Below are 14,169 nucleotides of genomic sequence, written 5' to 3' on the forward strand. Positions count from 1 at the left end.
TAGCAGCTGGTTCTGGTATCTCTGAGTGAAAGCTCTCTCTGCAAGTGTTGGAAAATATGCAAACTGGATTCAGCTGCTGTTACAGGGAGGCCTCACTGTTGCTGGAGTGAAGAAGCCACAGCACTGAGAGTAACCTCAAGCAGGAAGTAAGTTATCCACCAGAAACAAACACACACAAGATAAAAAGACTAAGATTCCTCCAGTCTTCAGTCTTCCCTCATACCCCTACTGGCAGAGGCTAAAAGGGATGCAGTTGGCCAGGAAAAAAAAAATGTAGTTTTCAGAGTCCCAGTCACAGTATCACAAAGCAGAGCATGAAAGAGGGAGTTTAGAGATAAGAGGTAGTCACATTAACACTTGACATAACATCCAAGTGGAAATGACAATGAGGCCAGTGGATGTATGATCCAGGGACTCAAGCGATGTCTGATGTGAGTTTTAGAGAGTCTTCAGCATACTGAAATTATGCCGACTGCCTGGGAGGGAGAAGAGAGTGACTAGGGCAGGGACTTGAGGAAAAGGATTCCTGAAATGCTGAGGAAAATGGTCCAATGGAAACTGGGAAGAAGTGACCATAGTGTTTAGAGAAAACAGAGAACACTATCAAATTTTAAAGTAATGGAAAAATACCATTTAAAAACAAAGAGTGTTCAACATTGATAAATACTCTGAAAAATCACATTACATGATGAGTGAAAAACAAAAAACAGCCTTTAAGCTTTTTTTTTTTTAATCTGAGTCTCCAAGGAGGAACTGGACTGAGGATGTGAGTAAAGTCTGGGGTTTTCTGGTTCATGTATTTGTGACTGAGTGGATATGTGTTTGGATGTATTTCTTTCTTTTTTTCTATTATTATTCCTCCTACTGCATGAAATGCAGTAATCAAATCATCTTGTGCTTTCTGGAGAGCAGTGACCAGCATGGGAAGCCCAAGGCTCCTTAGGACCAGCCATCAACTGTGAACTCTTTAACATACCTTGGGTTTCTGGAGTAAGGGCCTTTTTTCTTTTTTCTTCCCTTGGGCTCAACGTGTGCTGAGGCCACTTCGTTCAGTGGGACAGCCAGCCGGGTCTAACTGTGAGAACATCCACTCCTCCATGGCTCAGGACGTCAAGTCCTTGTTCTGGAAGGTTGGTGCGTGCCAGTGAAATGGAGGCGCCCCGTGCGCTGTAAACACCAACATTCCGGAGCCTTTCTCCAGGGCGTCTAGGACGAGTTCTGCCAAACCTGCCCCTATCCGCCCTAGCTGCGTGTCCCCAGGCGGCGGCAGAGCTGCGGTGCCCTGCTCCTTTAGCTATCGGAGGGTGACATGGCTGTGCTTTGTGTGGACACAGAGGCAAGTGGTCGTTGGAGAGTACTGTACGCACGTCTGCAGGGAGAGGAGTCGGAGGATGGCTGTGGACGAGAAGATGGAGAAAAAGGCCAAAGATGCCACACCTGCCGGTATCAGGCGGGCTCCCATTCAAGCCCTCTGATTTCAGAATGCAGCTGGGGCTCGCCGTGGCCCTGAACCTTGGACCTTGGCTGACATCAGATGGAAGCCCCAGGGCTGCGCAGCACACGCTGCGCGGCCTCACTGTCCCGTCGGGATCCTGGGAGGCTGAGCCTGCGGGCGGTGCATGTGCAGTTCACCCCTCCGCCGGCTTGGGGCGGTCCCTCCCGGCGCTGTGCAGTTCCCACGCCTGGCAGCGGCCTGGGGACATGGCGCCCCTGCACTGTGACCACTGTGCCTCTGGTCCGAGCGACGAGCAGTCCATGAGCCTCAGGGACTGCAGGACGGGTGTGTGGGCAGACTCCTCAAGACCAGCGGGAAGTAGGGGACTTCGCACCTGCGCGCGCAGCTGTTTCTCATTCCTGAACGCCCCGAGATCCCGCGAGATCTCAGGATTCTCCGCGAAGTGCGGGGTCAGCCGCGAGGAGGCCGGGTGCTTTTTGCTGCTTCTCTCTGAGCGAGCGCCCGCGCTCCGAGCGTCCTGGCTAGTTCTCTCCGGCCTGTCGCTGCCAACTTTCAGAAGCTGTTTGGTGATGTGAGTGAAAAGCTGACTGAAGTGGCCTGAGAAGTGACCTGAGAAATGAGTTGAGGAAGCAAGGAGGGACCGCTTGTGCTGACGGCCGCCGCGGGCGAAGATGGCTCTGAGGTAATTACCAGCGGCAGTGTGGAGTCAGGAGATTTCTTGGTCAGATTTAGTCAAGTTTATCCATTCCATAAATTTATCCAAATGAGGAGTAGTGACACAGAGAAGAGAAAAAGGGGTAATTGGTGGTGGAAGGCACTTGAGGAGGCACGTGGTCCTAGACGTGTAAGACGCAGTGGAAAGGAGGGATTTTAAAGTTACCTATGCTGATTTATTGTTACTAAACACTTTTTTGTTGTTGTTGTTTTTCAAATCAGTTAAGAAAGGCGAAGAAATATACATTAATGCTGTATTTTGTAATCACGTAATTACTTTTACCTGTGTGCTGTTTTTCACGTGGGTTGTCGTTACCTGAGGTCGCTTGTTTCCAGCCTACGGACTCCCTTCAGAATTTAATAAGGAATATCTGCTAGCAGTGTATTCTCTCAGCTTTATCAGGAAATGTCTTTATTTTTCCTATACTTTTTGAAAGAAAGCTTTGACGGATATAGGATTCTTAGTTGACTGTTGTTTTTCTCTGAACACTTTCAGCATGCTTTTCAACTGCCTTCTAGGTTATTTGGTGTTTGGGGAGAGAAGTCAGCTGTTGAAATCAAATATTTTGAACCTTATTTGAAAGACTCCATATAAACTCTCATGTTAATTTTAAAATTGATGCTGAAAATATAAAGCATTGTTTTTTTCTTTTTAAATTTTATCCAAATTGGGAGGCAAGCTACAGAATGAACCAAAGAGTATCAATTGTTTAGAAACTGTATATTTAGTAAAACTTATCCTGTCAGTCAAAAGATACAAATACCTCTTTCTCTACCCTTCACAAGTTATGATCTTCCTTGAGAAACAAACAAAAATCCTCACAAAACAATCAAAAATATTGTATGAAATGGCTGAAAACAGTTCAGTAATATGGAGCTGTAAACACGTCAGTATTATGTTTCCTAAAATATGTTTCATGGAAGATAGTCCTGTAAGAAGTTCATTGAGAACATTTCTGGTCAGAAAAATCTGGAAAATTCTACTTCTTCAGTCTCTGAAATGTTTCCATATTATTGTTTCTGCATAGTAAATTAATAATTGGATTTAACTTTCTCTATCCTGGAAATGTTAAAATCTGTTTGGGCAGAGAGCTTTTCATTTGTGGGAATATTAACATCCTGTGAGCTAGTGTTCTGTGCAGCACACTTTGTGACCTGAGGGAAGAGTCAGTTAATAAGCTATAGAATGGATATCCTACCACCCACATCATCTGAAAAATAACAAGATTTTTTTCAGTGTACCAGATTTCATGAATTTTCCCTACTAGATTATATGAAAATTTTATCTACGTTACTCCTTAACTCAAAATGCAGATCTGCTCAAAAATGTAAATTTTTGTCATCCATCTATCCTCATTTTTCTTCCCACTGCTCTTTTTGCCTTAATGATTCCTAGTAGAACAAGATAAATGAAGGTAATTCCATTCAAAAATAAAACTTTGCCTTCTGTATATTACCTTATCCTGGATACTTATTCCACAAGCAGTAATTATTCTTTAATGTAAAAGATATCTCCCCCTTCCTTGAAAATAAAGGCAATAGATTTTACTTATGCAAAGTCACAAGATTATCCTTCCCCTAACATCCTGAAGTCCCCAATGACTAATGACACTTCTTTGCCATCTTGTTTGGTCCACTTGTACTGAAGCTAATCATAGTGTTTTGTTCTCCCTAGTTCTTTATATTTAAGTTGTCTTCCAAAGACATCACAGTAAAACTAATGACAAAGAAGTGATATTTTTACCTTTCCCTCAAGCTGAAATATGCTGTAGAGGTAGATGCCTGAAATGTACAGTATTCCAAATACAACGTTGCCTTCTTACTGGCAAAACCCAATTACCCAACTAATTGGCTGTTACATTGCAGTGTGATACAGGTTTGGCCCACACCTCTTCTCCTGCTGGCAATGCAGGAGTTGGTCTACTTTTGCGCCCCCTTTCAATATGTTTTATCATTTAAGCCAAGAGAATGGTCACTCAGTGGATGTTCTTGGCAACTCCAAGACACAGATGCTGGGCTCTCATGTTTACCTTTTTTCCAACAGGAGCGATGCGGAAAGAAGTGCCTAATTTCTTGGCTAGGAGCCACTTAAGCTTTTTACTAGGCCTACTTGCTAGATTTTGTGACAGCCACAAATGTACCTTTGTTCTAGTTACATGTTAAATGGCTGATTATCACTTCTGATTATTTTGATGATGGGTGTCTTGCAGAGTGATTTCACTTAAAAAGATTTATTTCATTGACTAATCTTAGCTCTTCATCCATTTTACACTCTACGCTATAATTTATGGTACTTAATGCCCCTAAATTTCTGCCACCCTTAAGAAGTAATAAAGAGTAGAGAACTAAAATCTGAAAATTTTAGAAAATTTTATGTGTGACATAATAAAATGGACATTTGCAATTAATTTATTCAAGGTTCATTGATGTATCTAAACTTTCATATTCGTTTGGTATAAAGATTAGCCATGGTCTTTGACGTGAAAGAATATCCAGGCCAATTAAAAAAAAAAAAAAAGAGGAAATGCAGGGACAAATAATTACCAAAAATGTCAAATTGTCATAACCAATCCTGGTCTTAGAATAAATAATGTAAGTAAAATCTGAAATGATGACTCAAGGGAAAAGCAACTAATTTGAAGGTTTTACCCTTTGGGCTGTGAAAAAGTGTACCAGCTAGAGAATATGGTGAACTTAGATACACTGAGAGGAAGAAGTGGCCTGGGAGAGTTGCACATATTTTTTTGATCAGCTCCGCAGGTTTTAAAGGCACTTATGTGTAATCCTGAGAAATTTGGACTTTATGGTGATCTCAGCAACATTGGGAACCACTGAAAGTTGTGGCAGGAAAGTTCATGTACGTACTTTAAAGGCAACTTTGGGAGTATGGGAGGCAGTTTGGTTTTAGGTGGATGTAAGCAGGAGACGCTCTGGTGAGAAATGATGTCAGCATTCCAAGGTAGAACTAATAAGGGTTTTAGTCAAGACAACAGTAGTGGAAGGGGTGATCATTAGCAGGGTTTCCAAAAATATTTCAGGGGCAAAAAAAAGAAAATCTATATTACTGGGCTAGCGTGCTGAGTGCATCTTGTGACAGGTTTTCCCTCCCAACTCCATGCTGAGACAGCTTGAGGAATAAAATAACCTAATGTTAGAGCCAGGAGTAAATCAGAGAATTTCTGAGGTCTTGAGTTATCTAGAGGAGAGAAGAGGAAACAAGCTTTGTTGTCTGGAAAGCCTGTTGGAGAACAGGGAGGCTGCTTGAGAAGTCTGGCACCAGTGTTCTCAGGACAAGAGTGCCTGCCGCTCATTTCATACCAGGGGTGGGCAGACGACTGCTGGCAACCAGATTTGGCCCAGCCTGTCTTTGTATGGTGCAAGCTAACAATGGATTTTACATTTTTAAAGGGTTGTGAAAGAAAAATATGTGACCTATAAAGACTAGAATATTCGCTACCTGGCCCTTCGGAGAAAATGTTTGCTGACCTCTGTTTTATACCATTAACTATGAGATTAACAAAAATTTTTACCTTTGTGCAGAAGGTAAAAAGCACAGTTAAGGAGAAGATGTGCCACCTCTATACACTCCTGTAAATGTGGCATTGCAAATTTTTTTTAAAATAAACCTTTATTAAAAAATATTAGTAACTGTGTACTTGGCTACTTATCTTCCTGGGTACTTATCTTCTCCAAGTCTTAGTTTTTCTCTTTTGTTAAATGGCCAAAACAATGCCTATGCTGTTACTGTGAGGAGGGTGGGTCTGAGTAAGCATCGGGTGGGACATTTCAGGGTTCTTTTCCAACACAGTGTTTGTCAGGAGGCCTGAAATTCTGTTCAGACTGAGTCTGGAACACCTCTTCACCTCTTTTATCACACTTACACTCAATGGAGACATAACTGGTGGGAATGCAAGGATAAGATCATGAAAATTCTCTGAGGGTAGATTGATTACTCACAATTATAAAGTATTATTATGCCTTATTATGATGTTCTTTGGGAACTTGAAAAAATCCCTCTCTGGGAAATTTTGATCATAGTAGAATTTCTAAAAAAAAAGGGAAGCTACTGAAAATTACTCCCCTAACTTCCTTTTTCCCTGGATGTTTTAACCATTATGTTAATATCTTTGGAATGATCAGGACTACAGATAAATCCTTAATTACAAAAGCTCACGTTTTTATTTTATTTTTTACTTTTTTTCCCAAACACTCACGTTTTGAGGTATTTCTTCTAAAAACTGAAGGACATGGTCCCCCAAATGAGTAATAAAACATCAATATGGTGATTAAAGATTGGGAAAAAGAAATATGACCAAACAGAATGCTTGGAATTTGAATTAAAAATAGAGTGGCATGGCCATCACCATTTAGGGCCTTACTGAAAATCCAGCTCTTCCTTCAGGAAGTGTGTATTTAAAAACAATAAAGAAATAATGTTCTTTGCACATTCTTTTAAATTTATTCCTTTTTGTCCTCTTTTTAGTCAGCCAAGCACGATTTATCATTTACTGTTGTTACTTGCTTTTTCTTGTGTCAGCCAGGCTGCCAGCCCTCTGAAGGCAGGCACTACCCCTCTGTATCTGCCTTGATGCCTGGCACTGTTCCTTGCTATCATTTGCACTAAACAGTTAGGCTCCTTTTCACTCACTTACTCAGAAACCTTCAGTGGCTCTCCACTGTCCCTAAAAGTAGTCCTCAGTTTGTTTTTTGTTTTTAAATTGTATGTGCCTATTAGGAACCTAATGTTTGTACACCCTCTAATACACACATGCATAATATACTTTTCAATTATTTATATACTATTCTACTTCTGTTTTGTATAAATTATAAACATCTACCAATATAGAAAGTTTAAAAGGATGACATTAAAAAAATACAGAAAAAAAAACAACTACCTTAAAAAAAAAAAAAGAGCTATTTAAATCATACACACACAAGAAAACCAGAAGTCCGCCCTCACCCCCTCCCCACCCTACACACCAGGAAGGCCTGAGACTCTGGAGCCAAAACTGGAGGTGAGGTTTCAATTTTGACACCCATCTCTCAGCTGGCTTCCTAAATAAATTTTAAAGTAATATTGATCTCTGTGGCCTTAGTTTGGTACCCAAAGCTACCATCAGCTTTGTCTCCTAAATAATTCTTGTATCAAAATGAAAATAAAAATGAAACTATAAATTATTCAAAAGTTAACTAAAATTCTAAACCATATCAAAATGCATGGTGAGAAAGTAAACCTGTGTTAAAAGGAACTTTAGAGACATACATTATTGTATTATTAGAAGTAAAGACTGACAATGGAGATTCCTCAAAAGACTAGGAATAGACTTACCATATGACCCAGGAATCCTGCTCCTGGGCATATATCCAGAAGGAACCCTACTGCAAAAAGACACCTGCACCACAATGTTCATAGCAGCAAAATTTACAATAGCCAAGACATGGAAACAGCCTAAATGTCCATCAACAGATGATTGGATAAAGAAGATAATGGTATATTTTTACGATGGAATACTATTCAGCCATAAAAACCGACAACATAACGCCATTTGCAGCAACAGGGATGTTCCTGGAGAATGTCATTCTAAATTAAGTAAGCCAGAAAGAGAAAAATACCATATGAGATCGCTCATATGTGGAATTAAAAAAAAAAAATACAAAACAAACAGACTCATAGACATAGAATACAAACTTGTGGTTGCCAAGGGGGCAGGGGGTGGGAAGGGACAGACTGGGATTTCAAAATGTAGAATAGATAAACAAGATACTGTATAGCACAGGGAAATATATACAAGATCTTGTGGTAGCTCACAGTGAAAAAAAATTGTGACAATGAGTATGTGTATGTTATGTATAACTGAGAAACTGTGCTCTACACTGGAATTTGACACAACATTGTAAAATGACCATAACTCAATAAAAAAATGTTAAAAAAAAAAAAAGTAAAGACTGTCAGTGATTTAAATGTGGAACAGAAAAATGTTGTTATGTAATGATAAGCAAAAGAAGAGGGGAAATTAGTAAAGGATTAGCAGATGAAATAAAGGAGGATAAAGAAAAGGTAACAAAAGAATAAGTGCATTTTAGCTGTTTGAAAATAAAATATGAAACTACTTAAAGAACCTGATGAAGTTAAAATAAGGAACCAAAATAGAGTTAGGAATATAAATTGATATATAGTCACAGATACAGAAAATGTTAAAATACCATAAAATTGTAAAAATAAAGTATATTATATGCAATAAACTTGAATATAAGAATACATTACTTAATGGAAGTAATTTTGAAAATCTAGAGGAAATGCAATTTTTTGGTAAAATACAATTGACAAAATTTACCCAAGAAGCATGAGAAAATCTGACAAATCAATTATAGTAGAAATTGAGGAGACTAATAAAAATATAGTAAAAATAGTAAGGTACAGCACTCAGATTTGCAGACCAATTTCTGTTTTAAACAACAGTGTATCTATGTGTTTTACACTATTCAAAGACAAATGAAAAATGGAACTCCACAGCTCATTTTTAAGCCCAAACATCTCTAAATTCTAGCCAGGTTAAAAATGCACAAGATATTTAATATCATTTGTAAATATATAGATGAAACTTCTAAATAAAATTAGAACAAGTTAAGTTCAATAAATATAGCAATATGCATAATCAGGTGGAGTACTGTAGAAATGAAAAATGTTTCAACATTAAGAAACATGTTTATGTTGCTAATGTATTAATGAAACATAATTTATTATTATACTAAGAATATAAAAAAAAAACATGTAAGTTCAAAATACTTAGATAGTTCCTGAAACTCAGCTATCATTCCTAATGTTTTTCAATTAGAAAGAGTTGCCTACCTAATTAAAAGGATGGATATGTTCCAAAAATGTCTGAAATACCATAGAAACTTGCAAATACTTGACTATTTCTGTTCAAATTAGTAATGAGAAAGAGAAGCCTACATATGATTGTAGACACAGAAAACTCGAGATATGTAATTAAAAACTAACAAGCAGTCACTTTTTAGAATTGGTGAGACTTTCATAAAGTGCCTACATATACATAATAAATATGTAAAAGTCTGTAGACCTTCTATGTAAACAATAAACACTTTGAAGTGGAAATGGGGGGATAAAGAGACCTTAGCTCAAGAACATCAAAACCAAAAAATCATATTAAATAGAAGAAAAGAAAGATACAGAATCTAATATGAAGATAATCACCAGATTTTATTAAAAAGTAAAATAGTGCTGAATGATTAGAAAAATCATCTTTCTGGAAAGTACTAATATCATTAAAAATGCCAGTCATACACAAGTTAATTTCAGTGAGAATCTTAAAATCGTGGTTTAACTGAATAGAATGACTTTAAAGTCCACATGGGAGAATTTGAGTAAGAATTTCACACAATAATTAGGAAAAATGAGTGGTAGTCAATGGAGGTTCTCCATGAGAGGTAATTTATTGATCTCAATCAGGTTTTGTAGTTACAGCCACAGTAGCCACCTCTGACAGATAACATGGGAAATTAATTCATGAATGATATTGGGTAGCACATCTGATCTTAGACAAGGTAATAGTTTTGGATACGACGCAGCTATGATCATCCCCCAAGGCCATGTAAAGAGAGGTCCCATGAGGAAACCACTGCTACTGTAACAGGAAAAGTTACACCACAGCCAGCATAGAAATAGGGGACAAAAATTTGGGTCTAGAGCCTTCTGAGACCTGGGCTGGGATAGAAAAAAAGGCTATGTAATAAGAATAAAAGTGATCCAGAAATAGGCACACTGTCAAAAGATATTGAAGACTTTGAACCATTTTAGTCCCTAAGTTGAATGAAGTTGCTATAGGACAGCCAGTGTCCCCAGATGCCTGCCAGAAGCATAAATACATATTTCTCTATGGAGAAACATATCTTCCTCAGACCCAAAATATTTTTTTCAGTTGTGTGTTATGTCTGATGCCCAGTGAAAACTAATAATGTGCATGAAAAGATAATATGACTGAAAACCAAGAGAAACAAACAATAAGAACAGTTCCACAAGGGGATGATACCTTGAAATAACTATCTGATACATAGTCAAGAAAGTAAGACATAAAATTAAACTTTTGACAGAGAACTGGAAACCAAGAAAAAAATAACAATGTAAATTTTGAAACATATGTGTAATCTAAAAATGCCAAACTCAGAAAAGGGAGTAGAATGGTGGTTGCCAGTGTGTTGAGGAATTAGGACATATTGGTCAAAGAGTACAAACTTCTAGTTATAAGATGAATATGTTCTGAAGGGTCTGCAGTACAGCATGGAGATCATAGTTAATGATACTGTATGATATGCTTAAAATTGTTAGAAGAGTTGATGTTAAATGTTCTCACCACAGAAGGAAGTGTGATATGATGAAGGTGTTATGTGTTAGCTACTGTGGTAGTAATCATTTTGCAACATATATAGAAGTGTATCAGATCAATACATTGTGTACCTTAAACTTACACAATGTTATATGTCAGCTAAATCAGCTTTATTAGCTAGAAAAATACAGTAACCAAAATCAAGGATGTAAGGGGCGTATTTAGTAGCATTAAGAAACAACTGAATAAAGAATCAATGAAAGAAATATATCTAGTATTTTACTCAAAATATTCAAAAACAAGGCACAGGGAAATTTAGGAATTGAAAACAAAGATTTAAGGATCAAAGATAAAGGAGCAGAGAATATCTAACACTTGTGCAGTTGGAATTCCCAAAGGAAAGGGTGAATGAGGCAAAAACAGTAGATAAAGAATGTTTTCATTTTCCCTCAACTGACAAAAGATACCAAGTCACAGATTCAGCACATGCCTATGAAGAGGAATTAGGGCTTGACAAACTCTACATCTGCTACTTTACCACTGAAAATGAGACAGAGGGACAGTCTTAGCACAGCCAGAAATATGAAGATGTGTGACCTGCAAAAAGCATCGTGAACACTATGACTAATTTTTCCAAATTAAAAAGCAGCAGTCAAAAGACAACAGAATAGTAACCCTGAAAGAAAATAACTGCCCAACGAGAATTCTATGTAATTAAAAATATCCAAAAATTAATTATTAAACAAACCAAAACCAAAGCTTTTACCAGAAAACCTGCACTAAGTACCAGAGTGTTTTTCGAAGTGAAAGAAATGATCCTAGATAGAAGTTTAAAGATTTAAGAATAAAGAACAACAATAACAAAGTGGATGTATAGTTACATCTGAAAAATATTGACTCTGTAAAGCAATAATAGTAATGTTTTTGGAATATACTGTAACATGGAATTAAAGTAGAAAAACAACAATAGCACATAATATGTTAGTATTGGAATGTGTTAAGTGTTCTAATATTCTTGCATTGCTTGACAAAAGATGAAATAACTAGTTTATATCAGACTTTGATGAATCAAGCATGAATGCTTATTCCTTTAGTTTCACCACGAAAAGAAAAGAAAAATATAAACCTAGCAACCTAACAGGAAAAAAACTAAATATTAAAAAATATATGTGCTCTCTGCCTTAGTGCCATCTTCTGAGAAGTCTCCTCGCCGTGACAGCGAAGTGGAGGAAGAAGCGAATGCGCAGGCTGAAGTGCAAAAGAAGAAAGATGAGGCAGAGGTCCAAGTGAACTTGTACACCCATGGAAGCCACAGGAGCAGAAGCAAGGAAAGCCAGAGGCCAGGGACGCTGTTAGATACTGTTGGACTGCATGTCTACTGTCTAGAACTTGTCACAATGGATCTGGAACATCTACCGCCGTTCTGATCGCCTCAACCATCTTTAAGAGACCCATCTTGCTCATATCAAAACAGGCCCTTTTGGTCCTTTGCCCTGGACCTGTGATATTCTGGACTGGTTCTGTTCTCAGTTGTGGCTGAATGTAACATGTGTACAATAAACCATCTCTTCTGCTGTCTTAGCTGAAGAAAAAAAAAAGGCTCAGTTGATAAATAGGAAGGAAAGAAAGGAGAGAAAAGAACATAGAATAGATAAGGACACTTAGAAAACAAATAGTGAGATGGTGGATTTAAACCCCAATATGTCAGTAATTAGTTACATTAACTTGAAATGAGATATTGTCCTAAAAAATGCAAGATAAAGATTGTCAGGCTGGGTAAAAAAATCAAAATCCATCATGTGTTTCTTAGAAGAAAAACATCTAAAGCTAAAAATGCAGAAATAATATCCAAATATATAAAATTATACTTTGCAAACATTAACCAAGGACATTGGTTTAACTATAAATACAAAGGAAGAACATTCAAGGCAAAAATCATAACTTGAGTTAAAGATGGACATTTCATAAGCATGAAAGTTTCATTTTGCCAACAAGATAGAAAAATTCCAACTTTTTATGTGCCTAAAATTAAAGCATAAAACACATAGAGATTAATAACTAGGCGACAGACTAATTTACAATAATAATAAGAGGTTTTAGCACAACTCCTCTCCATGCAAACAGAATAAACAGACAAAATCAGCAATGATACAAAAACTTTAAACAACACAGTAAGCTTTACCCATTGGAAATATGTAAACCAATAATGCAACAACCATAGAATATACATTGTATTCAAGCGCACATAAGCATTTTTAATTGATTGATCTGAGTCACAAGAAAATCTGAACAAATTTTAAATGACTTAGAACATTCATAGTAAGTTTCTAACCATATCACAGTTAAGCTAGAATTTAAAAGAAAGATAACTGGGAAAAAAAAACAAAAAACCTCTGTACATTTGGAAACTCAAAAACAAAATTACATTTCTAAGTTATCCATGGTTCAAGGAAAAAATAAAACAGAAATAACAATACAGTTCTAAATTAAAGTAATTAATTGAAACTAAAAGCTCCTTATTGTAACTGAAGTTTTCCTGAGAGGGAAATTTATAATCTTAAATGTATACATTAAGAAAAAAAAGAATGCTAAACTTTAATTATCCAAAAATCTAATTAAGGTACAGGTGAACAAATTAAAATCGAATTGTACAAGTAATAAAATACTAGAGAAATCAGAAATGAATGAAATTAAACACACGCAAAAAGAGAATTAGCAAAGTTAAAATTGGTTTGTAGAAAAGTTTGATAAAATTGATAAACTCTGAAACACAAATTAAAATATAAGAAGTTATAGGAAAAGGGAACATAAAAGTTTACACCAAAAGACTATAGAGATATTAAAATTATAGAAATGGATATGATAAACAAATTTTGCCATTAGATTTGAAAGTTAAATGAAATAGTAAGATTCTTAGAAAATACAACTTATTAAAAATATAAATATTATGTAATTAGTGTATTTATCCAAGAAATGAAAATGTTATCCACAATTTTAAACTCAATTAACATAATTGCTACATTCACAAATTAGGAGAAAAGTAATTTGACCCTCTAAACTGGTGAGAAGCATTTGATAAAATTTGACATTTTTTCTTGATTTAAAAAAAGGCAAACTACAGTTAAGAGTAAATTTCCACACTCAAAAAAAGAATATGTAGAAAATAAAGAATATGTAGAAAAACACTTAAAGCAAGCAACCTACTGGAGGTAATCTCTAATCAACTTATTTTCGACATTTATAACCATCTAGTCACTGTAATAAGTCAAGAAAGAAAAATGAAAGTTATGGGGACTTGAAAGTATATTTAAATACTCATATTTGCAAATTGATGTGATTATATTATGGAAAACAAAAAAAACTGACCACTTAATAAAAACAGTAAGTTGACTGTTATGCTGAACAAAATGGCAGCATAAAAAAAATCAGAAATGACTAGAATGTACAAAAATGTAAGGTACCATTTATAATGGCAGCCAAAATATCAACTATGTAAGATGAAATACAACAAAATAAGCAGAAGATTTCTTTGACACAGAAATTTATGTAACATATTGAGAAAAAGCAGAGAAGACTTAATCATTGGATTGCCATACTTATATATTGGAAAACTCAATAATACAAAATATGTTAATTTTCCCAAAGCAATGTATA

Source organism: Camelus bactrianus, chromosome 35, assembly GCF_048773025.1.
Source record: "Camelus bactrianus isolate YW-2024 breed Bactrian camel chromosome 35, ASM4877302v1, whole genome shotgun sequence".
In the NCBI taxonomy this organism is placed as follows: domain Eukaryota; kingdom Metazoa; phylum Chordata; class Mammalia; order Artiodactyla; family Camelidae; genus Camelus; species Camelus bactrianus.